Here is a 23688-nt window from a genome sequence, read left to right as displayed (position 1 = left end):
GCCTTAGTCTTGGATGCAGTGCCCTTATTTATTTGATGCGCAATGTAGAAGGCTTTCCTTACCACTGTGGACACATGGTGATCGAAGTTTAGATTGCTATTAACATGTGTTCCCAAGTCTTGCATCACTGGGTTTGAGTTTAGAGGGGTGCTATCTATAGGGGCTACTTCTTTGCCAAAGGGGATAAATAGGCAGTTTTTTGAATTTAGTTTTAGTCCATGACATTGGCACCAGTTATTTGTCTGAGTCAGCCTTTCTGTAATATGTTTACATCATTTTGGGGCTCAGTGATTGTACTAGTTTGCAATCATCTGCAAACTTGGTAAGCCGCAGGCCATCTACTTTCACCTGAACCTCAGAGACATAGATTCCAAATAGTAGAGGGACAAGCACAGATCCTTGTGGTACCCCACTGGTAACTGGTCTACTGGTGGAGTTGGACTTCCCAACTTTGACAGTGTGCGTTCTGTCAGTGAGACAGTTGGCTACCCATCTAGTGACATATGGGTTAATCCCCAGCTGAGAGAGTTTCTCAATGATCTCTGAGTGGGGGATTGTGTCAAAAGGCTTTGCTAAAATCAGCACAGGCCATATGTGCTGCATTGCCGTCATCCAGGGCTTTGGAGGCATTCTCAAAGAAGTTAACTAGATTTAATAAGCAGAGCTACCTTTGACAAAACTAAACTCGACTGGGTCACCTGTGTCCTTGTTGATAAGGTCCATGGTGATTCTTTCCATGGCCTTGCAGATAAGATTGGTTAGGCTTATGGGTCAGTAGTTTCCTGGGTCAGTTGATGGACCCTCTTTGTGCAAGGGGATTACTGTTGCTGTTCTGCACTCTGGTGGAACAAAGCCAGTGCTCAGGCTAATGTTAAAGAGAGTGCCAAGTGGTTCCCCTAGGTCTTCTGCAGGGCATTTGAATTAGTGAAATCCAGGAACCTCAGAGCGATTGTGTTTATGCTCGTATAAGTCACCCAGTCAGTGGAAGAATAGTTGAAATCTCCCATGACCGTGGTGTTTGGCTGTATACTGAGTGACTCTATCAAATCCACGTAGGCGGTGTGCTTCTCCTGGTTCATGGTGGGGGACATGCAGCTAGCGATGATGTGGTAGGGTATTTTGCTTATAGGTATTTGGACCTGAAGTAACTCGAGAGTCATACTATTTTACCAGTCTCAGGGTGTATTTAGATTTAATGAAGCTGGATATACCTCCACCTTTGGTTCTTTCATGCTTGTTTTGAGGTCTGAATGTGTGAAAGGCATTGAAGCCTTGTACAGCCGGGGTGTTATTTTCAGCCTTGAACCAAGTCTTAGTGACTGTATAGATGTTCGCATCTTCCAAGGTGAGGAGTGCCTCCAGGGAGTGCAGTTTACTGTTTAGGCTCCTAGCATAGAGAGTATACTAGTTTTGGAAAATCTGTAGCATTATTAGCTCCTGATTTGTGCTTTTTTTTTTTTTTTTTTACTTCTATGCCAAATTAATGTTCAAGGAAAGGTAGCATAAATAGTCCATGCGTATTTAACTGAAAGCAATAGGAATTCAAAGAATTTCTCAGCAGTAATAGGAGCTGACATACAGTCATGGGTGACCCTATTTCTACATTCTTCTTTCACTTTTTTCTTTTATTACTGTTTCCAGAAGACCAATCCAATGGCTCCCCTTTCCTGCACCCAACTGGACCATTACCCCTCTGTCTGGGGGGGGGGGGTAATGAGAGAGAGAGAGAGAGACAGGCTGTCTTGAAATCTGGGAGGGGGTGCGGCTAGTGAGAGAGAGAGAGAGAGAGAGAGAGAGAGAGACAGGCTTTACCAGTCTGGAAAAGAGTGAGTGTCATTACTCCACAGATCAGCTAATGCTTGCTTGTTCATTAGATCATTGTTGCAGTAACCATTATATATGAGATGCATCCTGCCAAGGATATTATGAATTGAGGCAGCCTACAAAGCTTCATTCTCCTTCCTTGTGTGACATGCATCCACATGTAGCACGTGAGGACATCCAAGTTTGAGGGGCATATGAATGCATCAAAACTCAGAACTTTTTTGACATTACTCCATTCATGCAGACTCTCATCAGCTTTGCATCTGGTAGTGTTGTGCAAGTCACTTCAGCTCTTGGTATTCAGTCATATATGTGCCCTATTGGGGCCATTCCTTTTGCTCTAGAGTTTGTGCAGAATTTTTGCTTATGTCAGTTAGAAAGGTCAAGTGTAGTTGTGGGTGCTAAATTCCTTATGACGACTCCTCTAGTTATGCACTTTGTTTGGGGTCTGAACATGACGTCAGTTTTTGTTCTGTTTATCAGTCTTGAACCACAAAAACTGTTAAGAACAGACTTAACTCCCTTTGTGTTTTTCTAGAAAAGAGATTTCTTCGGGAGATGGTTCAAGCAACCATGTTGCCATCTTCCCCTGCAGTGGACCTTCCTCCTCAGGAAGAAAAATGAAAAAGTAGACCTCTCTGTTAAGGTCTTTGGTTGATGACTCCACTGAGAAACACTTGCAGCCTGCTTCTCCAGGGCATTCTGCTATGTCTCCTTTGGAGGCTACTGTGGCTCAGGACTCTCACACCATCAAACCAACCATTTATGTAGTGGAATCAGCAGGGAAGGCTGAGGGAAGTATCCAACAGGTTCTTGTATGGGAAGACGATGTGTCGTTCATGGAGGTCAGAGCTGTGGTTTCAACCCCAAAGACCATACATATGGGCACTCACAGAAAGGACACTCAGAGGACTATGCATTTAATCCCCTCCTGATACCGTTGATGTTGGGGGGGGGGTAGATTTACCTTTGATCAAGGACTGTTCAAAGCCAATCAGTCTTTCCAGTCTTCCTTACCTGCTTCTTATTTGTCCACACCTACTAAGAGGAAGAGTACCTTGGAGTATGTTTCTGAGATTCCTTCCCCCACAGGTTGCAAATCTTAAGCAGAGGATACCATATCTTTGGACTCCCTGAGGAGATATTCTTCAATGTCACTGTAGAAAAAAATGAAAGTCTTTTTTTTTTTTTTTCATATGGACGGGCAAAGAAGTTTCCGATTCCCAGAAAAGGTACTATATGCTACTTGTATATCTTTGGCTACCCCCCACACACACACATCCGCATACATTTTTAGGAGCTTTGGGGGGGGTGTATTTTCAGCTGGTTGTATGTCACCAGACTCCCAACTTCCTGCTCCCAGAAAGCCTGATAGGTTTTATAGTGTCCTAGATACCCATAATTACTTTTAGAAAACCCAATCTGCTGACCTAGTCATTATTTCTTTGGATACAAAAGAAAGGTACCAGAACCTTTTCCCCTTCTAACCCATTCCATAATTGTAAAGACAGCAGAGTGTTTGACAGATTTGGCAAGCAAGTAAATGCTTTTTCCACCTTAGCTTTCAAGGCCAACAATCTGTCAGGCTCCTGTATTTAAGCATCTTTTGTCTGTTTTGTTTGTTGTGGCACAGTCCTTATCAAAACTTCCAAATTCTGATGTAAAACTCACTGTAATGCAAATCCATATTGATGTATCCCAGGTGGGTAAGCTACAATTAAATGTACCTGCTATGTAGTAGATGATGTTTACAGGGCTGTTGCCTCTGCTACTATGACAGTAAGTAGAAGACATGCCTGGATTAGACTTCAGACATTTCCAGAGAATGTCAAAGCCAGACTAGTAAATGCTCCTATGGATAAGGACCTTTTTGTTTGATAATTTCTCTGCTGAAGTTCTCAAAAACATTGAACGGAGAGGTAAATGTATGCAAGGGGTTAAGCAATTATTCTTATCTCTGATTTACAAATATTAGAGAAATTACCGTACTAATTTCAGGACCATTTTTTTCACATACCTTTCACTCCAGTCCAGTAAAAATCTGTTTAACAACAGGTTAGAAACAAATGGCAAGATGATGGCAAAACGAAAGCTAATGGGTCTCAAGCATACCCCCCCATTAAGAGAAATGTATGATCTTTCCTTGCCACCAGTCCCCCTCTGCTCAAAAAACAATTGCAAGAAATATTTCCCTATGCATTCCTCCATGGTTATCAATAACAACATATGTTTGGGTGCTAAGCATTATAGAGCAATGATACAGACTTTAGTGGTCATCCCCTCCTATACAAACAGATTCCTCTGCCTCCAAAAAACTAGATCCTATGCCTCAAATAATTATAAATTTACTTTATCAAGGAATCACAGAACACTTCCTACTACAGCACTTGCGACAAGGCTTTTATTTAACTCATTCTCTCCAACAGAGCTCTGGACGTTTATACTGTCATTTCCAATAAGTGGAGTCTAAGCTTTTTCTAGAATCAAATTATGTCCTCTCATAGGTTCATAGGTAGGTACTAGGCTATCGGCCCAAGGGCCTACATAAGCCTAGCCAACAAAGTTCCCTGGCTTACGCCACTCAAGAAAGTTATTTTCCTGTGCCACTGTCGAGCAGAGACACAGAAGTGATCCCTGGGGTGTATTTCCTATTTCCCATCCACTCATCAAAATTTTTCTTGAAGAGTGCTAATGAAGAACTTTGCTTGACATAGATGGGTAGCTTGTTCCAGAGTATAGGAAGTCTCTGGGACAGGAATCTATCCTTCCAGTGTGTCCTGTTTAATGTGGTGACAAGGTTTAGATCCCTAGAGCATGTAGCTCGGAGGGATTTCTTTAGGTGTAGCATGTCCAACAGCTCTGGGTTTGACATAGCTTCATATGTTAAGCAGAGATCACCTCTGAGTAGGCGATATGCTACGGAGTAAAGCTGGAGTTTTTTGAGGTGGTCAGTGTTGAGCATTTGTTTGAGGCCAGTAATCCTCTTTGTGAGGTACTTCTGTGGCTTTTCCAGCTGCTGCAGATGTCTTGTGTGGTACATTCCAAAAGGGGCGGTGTACTCTATAATGGGTCTAATGAGTGTCGAGTAGAGGGGAACAATGACCTCTTTTTTCCTAGATGAGAACCCTTTTATGATGAGGTGTGCCACGTAGAAGGACTTCCTGACTACTGTAGCGATGTGACTATCAAAGGAGCGGTTACTGTCCACCTGGGTCCCAAGGTCTCTTATCACACATTCGGTGTTAAGTAGATTGCTGCCTATGTGGTAGTTCATGGGTACAGAGATTTTACCAAAGGGGATGACACTGCACTTTTTGGCATTGAGCTTGAGGCCATGTCTCTGACACCAGGCATCAGTCTCAGCGAGGCCCTTCTGTAGGATGTCCACATCATTTGGGGACTTGACTATGGCTCCTAGTTTGCAGTCATCTGCGAACTTCATTAGCCAGTGGCCTTCTGTGTTAGCCTGTACGTCAGAGAAGTAGATACCAAACAGAAGAGGTCCCAGGACAGAACCCTGTGGTACTCCACTTGTCACTGCTTTGAGGTCAGATGTGGAGTCTGCAACCTTTACAGTGTGGGTTCTGTCAGTGAGCCAGTTGGCAACCCATCTTGTGTCATAGGGATTTATACCTAGTTTAGTGAGTTTAGCTATAATTCCAGAATGGGGGATGGTGTCGAAAGCCTTGGCAAGGTCAAGATGGTTGCTGAGATCTTTTGCTTATAAACTATTACAAATTTAACAGTTATTGCATTTACATTGACTGACAAATCCAGTTTAAGACCAAGAACCTAAAAAAAAAAACAAATACTACCTCTATAAAAATACTTTGTGTTGGAGAGTTTGCCATTTACACTTCCTTCCCTTCAAACAAATGTTCGTATTTCTATAATCATAGGGAAGGATGTGTAAATGGCAAACGTACCCACGGCAAGTTCACTAGCATCTGCTCCGAGCTCCAAGCTCCTCCCCTTACCCATAATACACCTCCACTACCTTACAACCCCCAGATCTTGTTGGCCACGGCTTGACTGAAGCATCATGATCCTGAGCTCCGAGTTAGTGAGTTGGGTTTCTGATAAAGTAAGCAGTTTTTTGTCATAGTTGTTTGAGTGTAGATGTTGGTGTAGGTTCCCTCTCTTCCTCCCCTCTCTGATGCTTCGTGTTTAGGGCTTTTTCAGTAGTTTTTCAGTAGTTTTCAGTGTTAGCTTGTTAGTGTGTTGCTTCCCCTCCATCCTCCGCGTTGTGTGCCTTTGAGTGTGTGGTAAGTGGGTCCGATTAGGAAATAGTTTGTTTTTCCCCTTTTCCTTATCTTGTTGTGTGTGCTGTTTATTCTTTAGAGACATGGCTGACTCCAAGCCTGTCTTCAAGAGGTGCACTGTGTGTGGCCACAAATTCTCACCAGCCGATGGCCACACTCTTTGCGTTATGTACTTGGGTGTAACACATTTAAGTACTGACTGTACCATTTGCGTGGGTTTTAACCCACGTGCTATTAAGGATAAAAAGGCTAAGTTGGCCCTGTAAGGCATTCTATCCACTACTGAGACGGCTGCCTCTTCCACTGCGTCAGTCACAGCGGTTGCTGTGGCCACTTCTCCTTTCTCTCTTGCCATTGCTTCTCCTCCCTCCCAGGCTGGGACTCAACCTCCCATTTCTAAGCCTGTTGAAGTGGAGCGCAGAAGGGGCAGAGAGAAGGAGAGAGAGCATAGACCAGAGAAATGCAATCAATCCCCGGACCTTTCTTCTACTCCCGCCAAAGGTCAGGCTAGGATACATGACTCCCCTCGGCTGCGATCTCTGAGATTTTCCCCGGAGGCGGAGGAACCACAACCACCATTTAGGGCCTCGGTTCCTTGACCTGCCAGGTCAGAGTCCATGGCCTCGTCGAGATCCACCCGAAGCTTATCTGAAGTTGACATGGATAAAATGATGAGGAGGTTCATTCATACTCAGATCCAGATGGGAGTCTTGCCAGCCCCCTGTTCCTCTGGAGGGGGAGCTCGCTTCCTTTCTTAACACCAATTTCTCCTTCTCCGATCCATCCACCGGGTTCGGAGTACTTGGATCCGAGGATGGCCTTAGTCAGGGGGTCGGCACCGATGGTACCTGTCTCCTCGATGCCGGCAGCTGCCTGGAGCATGTGCGATCCAAACAGTTTGGATCCAAGTAGCGCTTGAGCCAGAGCCTGGGTGTCGAATCCGAGGGAGCAGAACTTTTTCCATCGGCTCCGACATTGTCGAGCCAAGTTCCCCCCCTTGGAGCTCCATCCACTTTGGGCCCGGCTCTGATTCTCGCATTGGATCTGGGAGAGCGGCTTCCTTAATGCTGCCCCAGGAGGCTCGTTCTCCCTCGGTGTTTGACATGGTAGAAAGGTTTCTGTCCACTGGATCCGAGACCCTTGACTATTTCCTCGGACTCTGCCCCGACTCCCTTGGCTCTGTCTATGAATCCCATCATTTTACCAGAGGGATAGCCCATGCTCAAGGAGCCCCAGGCGGCTCCCCCTGAGGAACAAGTGGCTTGCAAGTTTCCCCCGCAGAGCCCCACCGGAGATGTGCCTCACAAGCATACTTGAACTCTCCCGAGTCCCTCACCGAGGACATGGATTTGGATGATGGTGAAGGTTCCCCCAGGTCACTTCCCGAGGATGTCTCCTTTGGAGACATCATGGAAATCCTACGCCAGCAGGGATGTTGGTCTGCTCCCAAACCTTCTGATGAATCCGTGTTCCTAGAGGCTTTTGGCATGGGCCCATCTACTTCCTGGGTGTCCCCTCCCATAGATTCCCTGGTGGACCTGGTCACCTCGCTGGCCTGGAAGAAGCTGGACACCGTGGAACCAGTCCCGAAATGTCCAAACAAGATCTTGAGTTCACCCTCAGATAGACCAGCGTGGAACAAGGGCTCCCCTGTAGATGCTATGGTGGTAGCAGCAGCCACTAAAAAGGAACTAACCCATGAGAGTTTGTCGGTTCATCCCCCCGAGCAAGAGTCTCAGATGATGGACCTCTTAGGGAAGCGGGTTTATGCATCAGCAACCTTTTCCATCAGCTGAACTGCCTGGCCCACGTTACTAGACTACAGCGTGACCTGGTCAAGGAATTGGCTGAGTCTCCCCCTAAGTCCATGTCGCAGGAGGACAGAGACATGTTCTCCAAGAGGATGGCAACTTTAAAAGCAGTTTCCAGTACGTCCATGCATCTCCTTTCACATGCTACTAAACGAGTGGCTAGGGTGGCTGGGTCCGGCGTGTCCATGAGGCGCAACACCTGTCTCAGATTATGTCAGTTTTTGGAACCTTCCAAGGCATCTTTTGCCAACGTCCCTTATGATGGCTCTACCCTTTTTGGTAAGACAGTCAAAGAGACTTTGGTCTAGAGTGAGAAAGATGGGAAGACACTGTCTGCCGTCGGAATCAACTTCTCGAACCCTCAGAGATCTTTTTCCCAGACTCAGAGAGGGCAAAAGAAGATGTGGTTTTGGAAGTCTCAGTATTCCTGGGATACTCGGGGCTCTTCTTCCCCAATAGGCTGAGGGGGACAGGATGGATGCAGGCCCAGAGGCAGAGGGGGTCCGAGGAATTTTGGGTCTTGAGAACCATACTCGGACAGGCCTGAACAGCAACCCTGAGGGGCTGTCTGACTGCTCTACTCTGGAGGCAGTCGGGGGGGTCAATTGTCATTGCACCTGGCGGCATGGGACTCCATAACATCAGACCACTGGGTGCTTCAGATCATATCCAGAGGATACTCTATCCCTTTTGTGGTTCCTCCCAAACACCTCCCGGATGTACCACCTATGCAAAGGGAGGCAGCAGCACTGGAAATCTCCAAGCTGCTAGAGAAACGAGCCATCGAACCCGTCCCCCCAAATCAGTCCAGATCGGGCATCTACTCCAGGTTCTTTTTGGTGCCAAAGAAAATGGGGGACTTGAGGCCCATTCTGGACCTATCTACCCTGAACCTGTCAGTTGCCAAAGATAAATTCCGGATGGTCACATTACAGTCCATCATGCCTTACCTGCAAGAGAGCGACTGGATGTGCTTGTTAGACCTCCAGGATGCCTACTATCACATAAAGATGCACAGAAGCTCCAGGAGGTTCTTCCACTTCCAGCTAGGAGTCGATCATTACCAATTTCGAGCCCTAACCTTTGGTCTCACCACAGCCCCCAGGTGTTCACCAAAGTGGTGGCGGTAGTAGCGGCTCACCTAAAACTTCAGGGGATTCAGGTCTACCCGTACCTGGCCGATTGGCTCCTCACTGCTTCCACCAGGCGTCTACTTTGTCAAACCAGGGATTATTTCTTAAAGCTTGCACTTCACTTGGCGATTACAATCATCGCATCGAAATCTCTTCTAAATCCTGTCTAGGTGATAGACTACATTGGGGCATGGATAGACACACTACAGTGCAAAATCTTCCTGACCCACGGAGAGAGTTCGAAACGTGAGGGATGCATGTTTCCTTGATCTACTGTTCTCATCTTCCCTCAGCAGAATCTGTTTTGAGGGCCCTAAGTTCTATGGCAGTGATCATAACGCTTCTTCCATGTGCCCGGTTACACATGTGAGTACTACAGTGGACTCTAGTGGTGCAATGGTCTCTGTTGGATCTTCCATTATCATATCCAATACACCTCAGTCAAGTCTGCAGGTCGTCCCTTCTTTGGTGGATGTACTCTCCGGAAATCTTGGAGGGACAACCTTTTGTTCCAGCCCCTGTCCAAGCCACAGTGACCATGGATGCCTCCCAACTTGGGTGGGGGGGCATTGTTTGGGCAGGACAGTCCAAGGCCTGTGGTCCCCTGTTGAGACCAGTTTGCATATAAACGTTCTGGAGATGAGGGTGGTCCTTTTGGCGTTGCATGCCCTCCATGCCTTTCTTCCTCTGGGAACCATTGCAATTCAACCAGACAACATGTCAGTGGTCTGGTATGTCAGGAAACAGGGAGGGACCAGATCTTACCCTTTTGTCACGAGGCCATGAGAGTCTGGGAATGGGCAATCTCCACCGGTCGCTTTCTCATAGCAATGCACATTCCGGGATGATCCAACATCCTGGCGGACAGGTTGAGTCGGACTATTCTGATGCCTTAAGAGTGGTCTCTGAATCATTCAGTAGTAGAGCAGATCTTTCTGGAGTGGGGTCAGCCTTGCTGAGCTCTCTTCGCATCTCCTTCCAGCACAAAGTTCAGCGAAGTCTTCGCTCTGAACACCCAGCTGGGAGAGTCCTCCCAAGAGATGCTCTAGTCCAAGCTTGGCCTCCCGGTCTTATGTATGCTTACCCTCTAGTACCTCTTATTCTGAGGTTTCTACAGAAAGCTTGTCGACTGGTGAGCAAAGTGATCCTCATTGCCCCATTTTGGCCTCGCCAGGTATGGTTTCCCTTCCATTGATCTCATCATCTGGCTCCACCTTGGATCTTGGATCCCATTCAGGATCTTATTTCACACCCCTCAGGGGTTCCTCATCCGAGCCTGGACACAGCTTGGCTGCTCCAGTTCCCCTGATTGCTAGGACACCTGGATTATCCTCTTCAGTCAGGTCTAGTCTAGTGGCAGCTCATAAGTCTTCCACCAGGAAGGTTTACCGCAGCAAATGGAAACGTTTTTCCTCTTGGGCTTCTCAAAGGAGTTTAGAGCCTTTTACGGCTCCTTTTTCTGCCATTCTCGACTTCCTAGCCAATATTTTTTAACAAGGAGCAAGCTCTTCTACTATCAAAGTTCAGTTAGCTGCCATCTCTCATTTTCACGGGGGTGAGAATTCTGCTTCTCTGGCCTCTTCCAGACTGTGTAAAGCCTTTATTAAAGGTACTTTCCTATTACGCCCCCCGGTCAAGGATCCTGTTTCCCCATGGGACCTTACTATGGTTCTTCAAGCTTTGGTTGCTCTGCCATTTGAACCTGCAGCAACCACAGATCTTAAGTTTTTGTCTTGGAAAACAGCATTTCTAGTCGTTATTAACTCTGCTAAAAGGGTTTCAGAACTGCAAACTTTGTCTATTAAAGTTCCACATATGATTTTCCATAAGGATAGGGTTTCCCTTTGGACCAATCCATCCTTTCTTCCCAAGGTTGCATCACAAGTTATCATCAATCAGACCATTAACTTACCTGTTTTCTTTCCAAATTTTGCTAACAAAATGGAATACAGACTCCACTTGTTGGATGTTCATAGACAGTTACGATTTTATTTACACAGGACTAAAACCTTTCGTAAATCTGATCAATTATTTGTGTCATTCTCTAAACCTTTTTTAGGTAAACCTATCTCCAAAGTCACTATCGCTAGGTGGATTTCCTTCTGCATCCTTCAGGTTTATAAGGATAAAGGTTGGTCTCCAACGGGTCGGGTGAAAGCTCATTCCACTTGGTCAATGGCTACTTCTATGGCCTTTTGGTCTAGAGTCTCATTGGATGATATTTGTTGTGCAGCTACTTGGTCCTCTTCTCATACCTTTATTTCTCACTACAAATTGGATTTGACTTCTAGAAGGAGAGCATCCTTTGGTTCCGCGGTGGTCCGGAATATCCTTCCATGAGGGCCAACCAGGAGTTTAGTAGCTGGGGACTCTGTCCCACAGGTTGAAGACCAAATGAAGTAAACTACTTCAGATAAAGAAGTTATGTTCTCACCATAACGTTCCATCTGAGTAGTTCTACTTCATTGTCATCAACCGTCCCTCCCTCCTTCCCACTGGCCTTGTCATATGGACAGCCTGTTTGGCTGCAGTTTCTAGGTCATAAGGTATTCTTTCAGATCGGGTTCTCAGTATAAATGGTAGCAAACTTGATCGGGGGTTGGAAGGTAGTGGAGGTGTATTATGGGTAAGGGAAGGAGCTTGGAACTCTGAGCAGATGCTAGTGAACTTGCCAATTCGGATCCGATATGGATCCACTACCCACAGGTTGAAGACAAATGAAGTAGAACTACTCAGATGGAACATTATGGTGACTACATAACTTCTTTTTTTATAAAACCGAATTGGAAATGGTTGCACACCTCATTGCTGGTTGCGACATACTAATGGCAGAAGGATTATATACTGAAAGGCATAATAATGTGGTGAGACTGTTGTACTGGGGATTGTGTAAACATTATGGTACTGAAGTGGCCGAAAAACACTGAAACATGTGAGCCACAAAGCATCATAGAAAATGAAGAAGTCTACATCACTTGTGGTCATCCGTTACCAACAGTTCGAAAGATAGTTGCTAGAAAACCAGTAGCATTGACCATTGAAATTGCCACATCCACATGACTACAATGTCTTGCGTACAGAGAGAAACAAAGTCATAAAATATCAGGATGTGCAGGCAGAAACAAGAGCAGTGTGGAAGAAAGATACCCAGATAGTTCCAATAGTAGTAGGAGCAACAGGTCTTATAAAAAAAGAATTTACAGTCATATTTAGATGTGTTACCAATACATGTAACTCCATATGAACTGCAGAAGGAGTCATTACTGGGCACATTGCAGGTGCTGCGAAGAGCACTACTGGCTGACATCAAAGACTGAAATAATACTAATTTCATGAACTTTAAATATACTTTGACTTAGGAATGGGGTCCATTCCCATCATGGTATTAGATACCCAAAAGACTTGGGGAAATTAAAAATGCATGAATCTTTTCTCCAATCTGTGATGCACTCTAAATCTAAAAAAGTCATCCCTTGTTTTGTTATGGAGTTTATGGCCTCTTCTATCCTTGTGATGCCTTTTGCCACAGTACACATGAGAAGAATTCAGTGACATCTCAAATCAGTTTGGATCCAACACTCTTATCCTCTTTCCTTTCCAGTATCAGTTCATAGTGTTATGAAGAAAAAAACTTCTATGGTGGGGCAGCCAAGTCCTTTGCAACCCAGAAGTCCCTTTCTCTTCTCCCAACCCATCCCAGATCGTGGCCAAAGATTCTTCTGCTTTTGCCTGGTTTTCCTGTTTCTCAGGGTATAATGGTGTAGTGAATCTGGGAACCAGAAAAGTAGTGCAGACATATCAACATGAAGGAAAGGATGGCTATGATAAATGCTATGAATCAACTGTGGTCACCAAGAACCCTATTAATGGTGACAGACAACACCACTGTCATGTGGTATATAACCAAACGAGGAAGAACAAGCTCGTACAGATTGGCCATGAATGCCTGACACACAGCAATTCAACAGTTTATTTCTTCAGACAACTTAGATCCCATCAGAGCAGAGCCCAGAAGCAGATTTCTTGAACAGATCCTGGATAGACTCTCATGAGGGTATGCTACACTGAGAGGTCTTCCTAAAGGTAGTCTACCAGTGGGGAACCCCACAAATAGATCTGTCTGTCTCCCATCTAAACATACACCCAAAGCTCTTCTACTCCGGGATACCTTAAAAGATCTGGAAAATGGATGCATTCTAAATTACTTGGACAAGGATGTTTCTTTCTACATTCCTCCTCTTTATTTCCACATTCCTTCAAAAGATCAGAAAAGACTTATCAAAGGTGTTACTGATGACTTCTTTTGGCCCAGACTACACTAGTTCTCCCTACTCTTGCAACTGGCTGGGGCAGTTACTAAAAGCTTCCTCACAGAGAGGACTTGCTGACACAGAACACGGGATTTCTGATTCATTCCAACATTCAAAATGTCAATCTGATTGTATGAACTGTATGGATTATACATTTTTTATTCCTTTAGCCACCTTTTTTCTGAGGACTTGCAACAGGTATTGAAGGAGACAAGAAAACCTACCAGAAAATCTTTATCCAAATGAAAGAGAGTTTCTCTTTGGTTTAAAATCAGACTACAGTAATAATTTCAAGCAAGGGCACCCCTGATTCTCCAGTGATTTTGTGAATTGTCTAGTTCTGGCCTTTGCATACACTTCAGTAAAGGTCCACCTCTCAGCCATTGCAGCCTGTCTGCCACACCTCTCAGCCATTGCAGCCTGCCTGCCACACCTCTCAGCCATTGCAGCCTGTCTGCCACACCTCTCAGCCATTGCAGCCTGTCTGCCACACCTCTCAGCCATTGCAGCCTGTCTGCACACCTCTCAGCCATTGCAGCCTGTCTGCACACCTCTCAGCCATTGCAGCCTGTCTGCACACCTCTCAGCCATTGCAGCCTGTCTGCCACACCTCTCAGCCATTGCAGCCTGTCTGCCACACCTCTCAGCCATTGCAGCCTGCCTGCCACACCTCTCAGCCATTGCAGCCTGCCTGCCACACCTCTCAGCCATTGCAGCCTGCCTGCCACACCTCTCAGCCATTGCAGCCTGTCTGCCACACCTCTCAGCCATTGCAGCCTGTCTGCCACACCTCAGCCATTGCAGCCTGTCTGCCACACCTCTCAGCCATTGCAGCCTGTCTGCCACACCTCTCAGCCATTGCAGCCTGTCTGCCACACCTCTCAGCCATTGCAGCCTGTCTGCCACACCTCTCAGCCATTGCAGCCTGTCTGCCACACCTCTCAGCCATTGCAGCCTGTCTGCCACACCTCTCAGCCATTGCAGCCTGTCTGCCACACCTCTCAGCCATTGCAGCCTGTCTGCCACACCTCTCAGCCATTGCAGCCTGTCTGCCACACCTCTCAGCCATTGCAGCCTGTCTGCACACCTCTCAGCCATTGCAGCCTGTCTGCCACACCTCTCAGCCATTGCAGCCTGTCTGCCACACCTCTCAGCCATTGCAGCCTGTCTGCACACCTCTCAGCCATTGCAGCCTGTCTGCCACACCTCTCAGCCATTGCAGCCTGTCTGCCACACCTCTCAGCCATTGCAGCCTGTCTGCCACACCTCTCAGCCATTGCAGCCTGTCTGCACACCTCTCAGCCATTGCAGCCTGTCTGCCACTGAATCCCCCTCTTTCCTGAAACAGTTTTTAAAGGGGAGGGGGTGCATGTCAGACCACATAGGAAAACATGTGACTCCTCAGGATTTTAATTTTATTTTTAGAAAAATTAACTCAGCCACACTTTGAAATTACAGACAGCCTTTCTCTAAAATGTCTAACCTTGAAGACCTGCTTCATAGCCTTAATCTCTACTAGAACAATATATTAATTTTAGGCCCTTATGCCTATTCTGCCTTTTTGGTCTTCCTCAAGGAGAGGGTGAGTCTCAGTCTTTTTAGGTTATGGCTTTCACATTCCATTCAGTTCTGCTGTTACAGTCATAGCATATATCTACCTTAGCATGTCAAAGCACATTCTGCCAGAACTTGGATCATAGGAATCCAATCCAGATTTTCCGTTGGAGTTGCACAGCAAGGGGAGGAACAGGAAACTATGGCAACTCTGACACAGCCAATTGTGTGGGGTGATAGGCTAGTGAGTTCCCATATGAAAAAGCAGTGGATGACACGTGATGAAACCAAAGAGAATGTAATACAGGAAGATGCTGTGGAACTACCTATAAAATGCCCACAGGAAATGGGGAACAAAGGCTATGCCCTCAGTGTAGAAGAAAATGATCTAAGAGAAGAGTTGCTTGATTTAATAAAGATGGACAGACATATTAAGATCGGTGAAAGACCTAGACTACAGAAAGTCAATAAAACTCAGAAAGTTAGAAGTTTGATAAAACAAATGAACCCAGTAATTAGGACTGTTAATAGAGATGCATTCACTGTAACAGAAGTAAATAGGATGTATTACTGTGCAGCTAACTTAATAACAGATGAAGTCTTACCACAAAAATGCATGTTAGTAAGGGTAAGGAAGGGGAGAAATCGAATGCCATCATGGAAGTATTGAATAGAGAAAAATATAAAGCAGTATTGCAGACGTGTCACTGTTTCTTTATTTATATATTTTATTTGACATTTGTTTACTGAGTAAGTCTGACTGGTATAAACCCATTTTCAGAAGAGGCCCGGGGAGAAAAGCTCTACAGTACACATTAAACAGAATTTAAAAAATTGAACAATGGTTACAGATATTAAGACAATAACAAAGTAGTACAGTGTGTGAAATACAATAACGGAAAAATAGGCAAAATATAAAGACAAGCAATAAAGTTGACCATACATTATATACAAGGTAGATGAGAGTTCCTAATGTGCATGTTACATAATGATGCATGAAAATATATAACAGAATAAGTAATAGGTCGTAATAGCCATATACTTTTTCTTACAGGAAACTAGATAGCAAAATTCTGTCAAATTCTGGGATAGAGAAAGGTTAGTGTAAGAATATTAAGTGTAAGGACATTAGAATGTTAAGGAATTAAAGAGAGGTGAGGCTAGAAAGTAGGTAAAGTAGGAAGGGAAGTAGGATACAGCAAGAGAAAGTCTATTAAGAGTGGGGAAGAAGGGAATAGAAAGGTACTAAGATGGCAAGGACATGGGCAGGTCCAATTATTGGTTAGATGTTCTGTTAGAAGAGTACAGAAGAGGGAACAGATCAAGAAAAATACTCAGAAAGATAGACATGATAAAAGCAATGTACAGTATCAGAAGAGATGAGAAGTTAACATGCAGTATCACAAATAATAAACTAAAAATATCAGCACAGGTAGAAAAACTCAGAAGATACACAAATACATATAAAGGAAAAGTACAAAACAAGCAATTTACTGATGGCCCAAAAAAAAGTTTTATAAAGAATTGAGAAACAAGGCAAAATGAATTAAAACACCACCAAAAAAAGAAGAAATAGATAATTTTGGAGAAATATCTATGAAGATCCTGTGTAACATAACAAAGATGCTAAATGGATAGAAGTAAAAGAAAAAATAAGAACTTCAGATGGACAGGATATGAAATAGGATGAAGTAAAAGGCCCGAGAGATTGAAGCAAAGTTAAGAAAAGCTCCTAAATGGAAAACCCCAGGTCCAGATGCAGTACTTGACTTCATGTAAAAATGTTAATATTTTTAACTAGAAGATTTAGCCATGAGTAAGAACTACTTAAATACGCACCCCGAATACACACCAGCCTGGCTAACAACAGGAAGAACAATACTCTTACTTAAGAGCGATCCTGCAAGCCATCTTAAAAACAATAGGCCAATAACTTGCCTTCCAACGATGTATAAACTATATACTGGAATTGATGCAGACAGAGGTTTTTTTTAGAAGAAAACTCAATTGTGACAGTACAACAAACAGGTAGTAAAAGAAAGGCATATGGAACAAAGGATCATTTGATGTTAAAATCATAATGGAGAACTGCAAAAAGGGGAAGAATCTAAGTATGGCATAGATAGACTACAAAAAAGCATTTGATAGTATCTCACATTTATGGATAAAAGAGTGCTTAAAATGTATAAGATAACACTGCACTGATAGACTACATTACATTGATCATGAAACAGTGGCAAACAACTTTGCAGTTAAGCCATGATAAAGGATGAATTATTATTCCATGGATAAAAATTCAAATGGAGATAGTCCAGGGTAACTCTCTTTCACCACTGCTCTTTTGTCTTGCCCTTAACCCATTAAGCTGTCTACTTAACAGATTAGGTCTTGGCTATAATTTGGCTCCCAGAAAACAATAGTAAAGACTTCTCATCTTCTTTTTGTAGATGATTTAAAACTGTATAGTTCATCAGGCACAACTGCAAGTGGTCAAAACGTTTTCAGATGATAATAAGAATGTCATTTGGTCTTGATAAATGTGCAAAAGCAACCTTTAAAGCAGGAAAGCTGTAGCAGCAAGAAAACATACGTTTGGGACAGGAATATGATATAAAAGAACTTGAGCAAGAGGGAGTGTATAACTATTTAGGAACTGATGAAGGATTAACAATAAAACATGAACAAATGAGAATAAAACTCAGTAAGGAATATTTTAGAAGGCCTAAATTAATACTATAAACAGCATTGACATCTAGGAACAAAGTCCAAGCTATAAACCAATTTGATCTTCCTGTCGTAACTTACAGTTTTGGAGCGATTGACTGGCCCCAGAAGGGATTGGATAGTTTGGACAGGAAAATAAGAAGGGTGCTTCATGCTCATCAAATGATATGTATAAAAATCACTGCATACTAAGACTATATGTTCCCCATTCTAAAGGAGGTATGGGCCTCCTTGAAACTGATTACAGGTATAGATCTGCGATAGTGGCACTAAGACCCAAACATAGTGAAAGTTTTGAAACATGAGGAGAATAAATTTAAGATGATGTCCCTGCTTAATCTAGCAGAAGCATATCAGCATCAAGAGAGAATGGAAATGGAATCATAGGGTTGGAGAAGGCCTTGAAGGGAAGGGATATTATGGGGGTGGTTAATAAGTTTATGAGCACGGGTGAGTTGATTAAAGTGAAGGAGTTGTGGGAGTTCTAGCCAGTTTCGTTTTTTAAGGGAGATACAATGATGGCTGCGGTAGGAGGTTCCAGTGGCAAATTTAGCAATTTTGTTGTAACAGGCATCCAGCTTGTGTAGGTCTGTCTGTCTAAGGTTGATAAGTATGGGAGATAGAGTAGGGTGGAGATTAGCTGAGAATTGGCTATGGAGATTCTAGCCACCTTGGTTAGGAATTGGCGGCTTAGATATAATGCACCAAGTTTCTTGTGACCTTTTTTTATTGAGAGAGCTATGTGGGTGTCGAATCTAAGTTTGTTGTCTATTTCCACACCAAGTAATTTTGTGTGTTCCGATGGAGAGATGATGGTATTGTCTTTGGCGAGAATGTTGAAGTGGGGGTGTTTTGGGTGGCTTTGGTAGGTTGGAGCAGGAGAAGTTTTGTCTTACTTGGGTTGAGTAGGAGCTGAGCATTGGATAGCCAGCTTCCTACAGAAGAGAATGATTCCTGTGGGATTTGTTGTAGTTCTGGTAGAGTGGGGGCAGAGCAGATGAGAGCAGAGTCATTTCCATACTGTATAAGAGATGTTTGTGTGGTGGCAGTATGTAGGTTGTTAGTGAAAAGAGATAATAGCAGAGGGCCAAGGATAGACCCTTGGTGAAGTCCGAGAGTAACTGGGAGGCGAGGTGATATGTTATCGCCCCAGATTACTAATTGCTGGCATCCATGTAGATAGCTGTGGACCAGTTGCAGGCTGATTGTGAGAAGGAGAGGTTGGGAAGAGTAGAGAGTAGTAGCTCATGAGATACCATGTCAAAGGCCTTTGAGAGATCTAGAAATACAGCAGTAGAGAAGAGGCCATTGTTTTTGTGATGAAGTGTAGTGTTGGTGAAGGAGAGCAGAGTGGAGGTAGTGCTGTGATATGGCCTGAAACCATGTTGGGTTTTGGAGAGGAGATTATTAGCTAGGAGGTAGTTGGAGACCTCGGTGTTGATACATTTTTCAAGTGTCTTGGAGAGAGGGGAGAGGATAGCAATGGGGCAGCAATTGGAGAGGTCGGTGGAGGGAGTGCCTTTGTGGAGGGGAATGATGTGGGATATTTTCCATATCGAGGGAACATAGCCTTCTGTTCTGGAACAGTTGATTAGAATTGAAATTGGGTAGGCTAGTGTATCAGCTGCAATTTTCAAGTATTCAGAGGGGAGGTTGTCAGCTGCAAGTTTGGTGGGTTTAAGTTTTGACAATAGTCTTTTTATGTTGGAGGTAGGTACTGAGGTGAAGAAGAAAAGAGAGAGTGGGGGTTTAGGGTTAGGAGTTTGGGGGGCTGTTGTAGGGAAGTGTTTGTTTAGAGATGTTATAGTTTCAGTGAAGTTTTTTGAAGGATTCAGCAATACTGCTGGAGGAGGGGGGAATGGACAGCTGGGGGGTATCAACCTTCCCTGGGTGGAGGATATTGTTAATAGTGGATAAGAATTGCTTAGGGTTGTGGTTGGTAGAGTTTTAGGGTGAATTTATAGTAGAGGGAGTTGTCTAATTTTATTTCTTTTTGGCTTTATTGCACATTTTAAGGAATGATTGCCTATCTGAGTTATTTTTTGTTAGTCGCCAGTGCTCCCAGGCCTTTTCTCTGGATTTCATTAGGGATCTATATTAGAATCAGCATCACAGTCCTCATTTCATGCCTTTGCCAAACATATGTTAGTTTTTTTCCAGAGCTAGTGCAGGCTTCACCAGGACTGTTCTTCAGAGAATCCTGGATGCTGGTCCGTCTCCATCTCCCTGAGCTTTGGCAGTTATCCCATATGTAATGGCTGCTGCAACAGTGATCTAATGAAGACCATAGTGCAGCTATCTAGTTCACTTACCATAACAGTATGTGTTCAAATAAGTCACTGTTGCAGTGCTGACACTCTCTCTCTCCCCCTGTATCGTCCTTTTATTTCTTCCTTTCTTTAGTGGTCTGGAGTGTCCTTCTCCCTTTCGATGTTCTCACATGACTTTCCTTGGAGCTTTAGGCTTCAACCTTCCTGTTCTGGGCAAGAAAGCTTAGAGTTTTGGTGCTTCTGTATGTCTGTCTTATACTAATGCATCCTCTTCTGCTAAGGGGAGATGTACAGCTTGTGAAACATTGTAGACTGGCCAGGTGTATGACATCCTTGGATGAATTTGCCCATATGCAGTGGCTACTGCAACAGTGAACAATTTGAAGATCTTCTGTTCTGGTAATTAAGCTACACAACTGTACTTTCTGTATTGCATGATATAATATTAGAGACCCTCCTTGACATTTCAGCTTTACGAGTTAGCTCATCCCCCTCTCCCCCCTGAATGTTTTTTGCTGTTTGCTGTTTTTGTCATTCAAGCATTTCAGACCTTAATCCTTGCTGTCATTGGTAAAAGTTCCTATACTGTCATGCCCTTTTATTTTCAGTTCTTTGTAGCTTTTGAAACATGTATGAATTCCTTGCCAGATGGTGGAAAGAAGCTTTGTGCAACATTGGTGTAAAAGTCCATCATGTTCTGAGAGGCAGGCCAAAGCTTCTTTACTGCAAACCTAATTCATAGAACTGGTCAGGGCTTTTGTCTCCTGTATGTAAGTCTGTCTCTTGTGCAACCTCTCTGTCTTCTTTAGTGTGGAGATCTTCCCCAAGTCATGAAAGCTTGACATTGTTGCAGTCATTCATCCCAACTGGTCATTTCAAGTGTAGGTCCTTCCAGCCTGATCTGTAGGACTGCCCCCCCCCCCAGTTACCCAACTATGGATCTGGGGTGCTTCTGTCTGATATTTCTTCTCCTTGAACTTTTTCCAGGTCCAGTAGAGTTGGTCATCCTAGTTAAGGAAGGGCTTTTTAGTGAGCATAGGCCAGTTTCCTTAGATGAGATTCAAAATATCAGATGCTTTGGTTTTTATTCTTGACAGGGACCTGAATGGCAGATGTGGGATCTTACCCCTTGGGACTTCAGTATGATGCCGGTACCAGGCCCTACACAATCTTCTCCCACTCACCTGCTGCATGTGATGTTCATTCAGTCTCCTGCTTTTCTGGACTAGCATGGCATAAGCTAATTCTGTTCTTGTGTAAAAAACAAACTTCGGACTCAGCACGACACGTTGAACAAAAACTGGATGTTTATTTGATTTAATTCTGTTCTTGCATGAGCATGTGTGCAGTGACTTGTTTGGGACTGATGGAGGATATGGGTTTTCTTTACTTTTGGATCCCTTTTGGAACCTGACAGTGGTGAAGTCCTTGTCATTATTCCTGCCCCACCATATACAGTCGCATCATGGTTGGGGATTCCTTATGCCTTATCAGGACTGAAGCTGATCTTCAAGTTTTTAGAAAAAACTAGCAGAGAGTTCCAACATTTGTGTTAAGTACTAGAAAATCTTGAAATTTTATGGAATTTGGCATTTTAGACTAGAACATTCATTTACCGTAGCTTGTATTTTTTATATTCAATGCTTGCCAAAAAAGCATATTGATAGTTTTACATGTTCAATACTTAGGATCAGTGACTGGAAAGTAAACTTAGTCACAGATATCCATCCATCCATTCATTTAGCCACAACCCCTTTTTTCCATTTTTGCAAATGGGGTCAGGGTGTCACTTCAACAGTGACAATCATGTAGAGCTAAAATTTGCACCACCTGGTGGCTAGCCTTTATTTAGTCATAGCTATAATTCTCAAAATTTCAGAGCATGAAAATAGAAGTTTGTTTTTTTTCAGTAACTGTTAATTGATGTCCCTAATCATGAAATCTAGCGCACTTTGGACTCCAGTCTACATTGCCCTGAGTACCACCAAGGAAAAGGAGCTGTTGCACCCTCTAGTCATTCCCTGCTCGGATTCAGCCTTTAAGGAAATAATCTTGAAAGCCTCATGGCATTCTTTCTTTGTTTTTGCAGACCCTAAGAAGAGTTTACTGTGTAACCATAAAAAGCAGATCCCCATATGGTCTATCTGGCCTACCAGAGGGGCCTATTCCACTTATGCTTTGGACAGGGGATGTACTACTTTGTCACATTGGGTTACATTTTTCACCTATTCAGCTCAGCTGTGCAGACTGCAATCCTTCGTGCTGTAATTGTCAATGGGAAGGCTTGAGAACATCCCAACATATGTGGTCACTGAGCATCTCTTCCGGATGTTACCTGTGATTGCTTCTGTGTGCTTTCAGGTAGGCTGCATACCCTAATCACTCTTAATGTCATTGTTTCCACATATGCTCAGTCCCACTTTCCTCTGATAGAATGTAAACTTACTGTTGAATCCTTGTAATGCATATTGCAGCTGATACCTAATACAGTTTACAGATAACTTTGCTCAGTCCTGTAACTGTGTATTTGTTTAGTCTTACTTTGAATTGATGTTTTCTACCTTTTCTTGTGTATCTATTGTTTTTGTGAGTAGACTTTCCCAGGCTGTGCCTGCAGCGGGTCCAAAGTGATCAATAAACAAACAAATAAATCCATCAAAGTGGGCCTTTGATTTTAACATATTTTCACCATATCTGGTAACCTTTTAGAAGGCTCTCCTTGATGGGTCAGCAGTACCCTCTCTGTTACCCTCTAGCTGTTGGAGTTGCTGGTATGTCAAGCAGGCATATACCTGCATATTGTTATTAGAAGGGGGTGCTAAAGCTTCACTGTTGTTTGATTTGTAGGCATGTTCCTGTTAGTGGATGTAGGGTGAACTGACATGCATGATGTATGAGCACACTTATTTAGTTGATGTCTTACATTACAATCTACATTATCTCAGCAGAAACTTCCAAAAAAAGGTGTGGATCTCTAATCGATAGGCCAAACTGTCAATAGGACCCTTTAAAGAGGGTCCTGTTGTTGATCAGATGATATAACAGGAGGATATCAGTTATATTATTTGCTCAGCAGATAACCTATGCTCCCCACAAAAAAACTGACCCAGATATTCACTTCTGTAGAAAACTGGCTGACTACCTTCCAGCTATTCCTCAACCCTAAGAAAATAAAACTAATTATTTTCACTACCAAACACCTTGCAATAAAAGAAGCGTCCTTCACTATAACCTCTTTGAACAATACCAAAATAGAACTTGTCAAACAAACCAAACTACTAGGAGTTTACCTAGATGAAGATGAAAAGTTTAACTTCCACTTTCTACATATAGTGAAAAAAAACACTAAAAACTAAGGACTCTCTGTAGGGTAAAACCTTATCTATCTCTCTACCTATCTACCTACCACTGCAAGATGTCCTATTGCCATACTCTCCTCTGTTCAGTGCCAATATTGACAAACACTCAACCTAAACTGGAGCAGTGCTACAAGGTCATAACAAACACTCAACCTAAACTGGAGCAGTGTGCTACAAGGTCACAACATTTGCAGGCAACCTCCCCTGTAGATCATGTCACTGTCTGGGCCTCAGACATCCCAAAAGGCTTGAAATACGTCACCAGCTCATATACTCCCAACTCCAAATTATCCACTGTCTAATAAACAAAAAATGTCTGTCCATCTCTAACCAACCTTGTACAGTCATAAATCCCACCCAGAATCTTGTGTTGTTTTGACAAAGATCTACACATGTCAAAACCTAATAACTCTGCTGGCTGTTCCCTCAACTTCCATCAAA

At 43.7% G+C, this 23688-nt stretch overlaps 1 protein-coding gene across 1 annotated transcript in view; it reads left to right on the top strand.

Annotated features, from left to right (window-relative positions):
• DNM1L (dynamin 1 like) overlaps positions 1-23688 on the top strand; it is a 1168830-nt gene that overhangs the window by 1011289 nt on the left and 133853 nt on the right. The window lies entirely within an intron of this gene.

This window comes from Protopterus annectens, chromosome 11.part0 (assembly GCF_019279795.1).
Source record: "Protopterus annectens isolate FY-2018-M chromosome 11.part0, PAN1.0, whole genome shotgun sequence".
Taxonomy (NCBI): domain Eukaryota; kingdom Metazoa; phylum Chordata; order Ceratodontiformes; family Protopteridae; genus Protopterus; species Protopterus annectens.
This window is presented reverse-complemented; position numbering and strand designations above follow the sequence as displayed.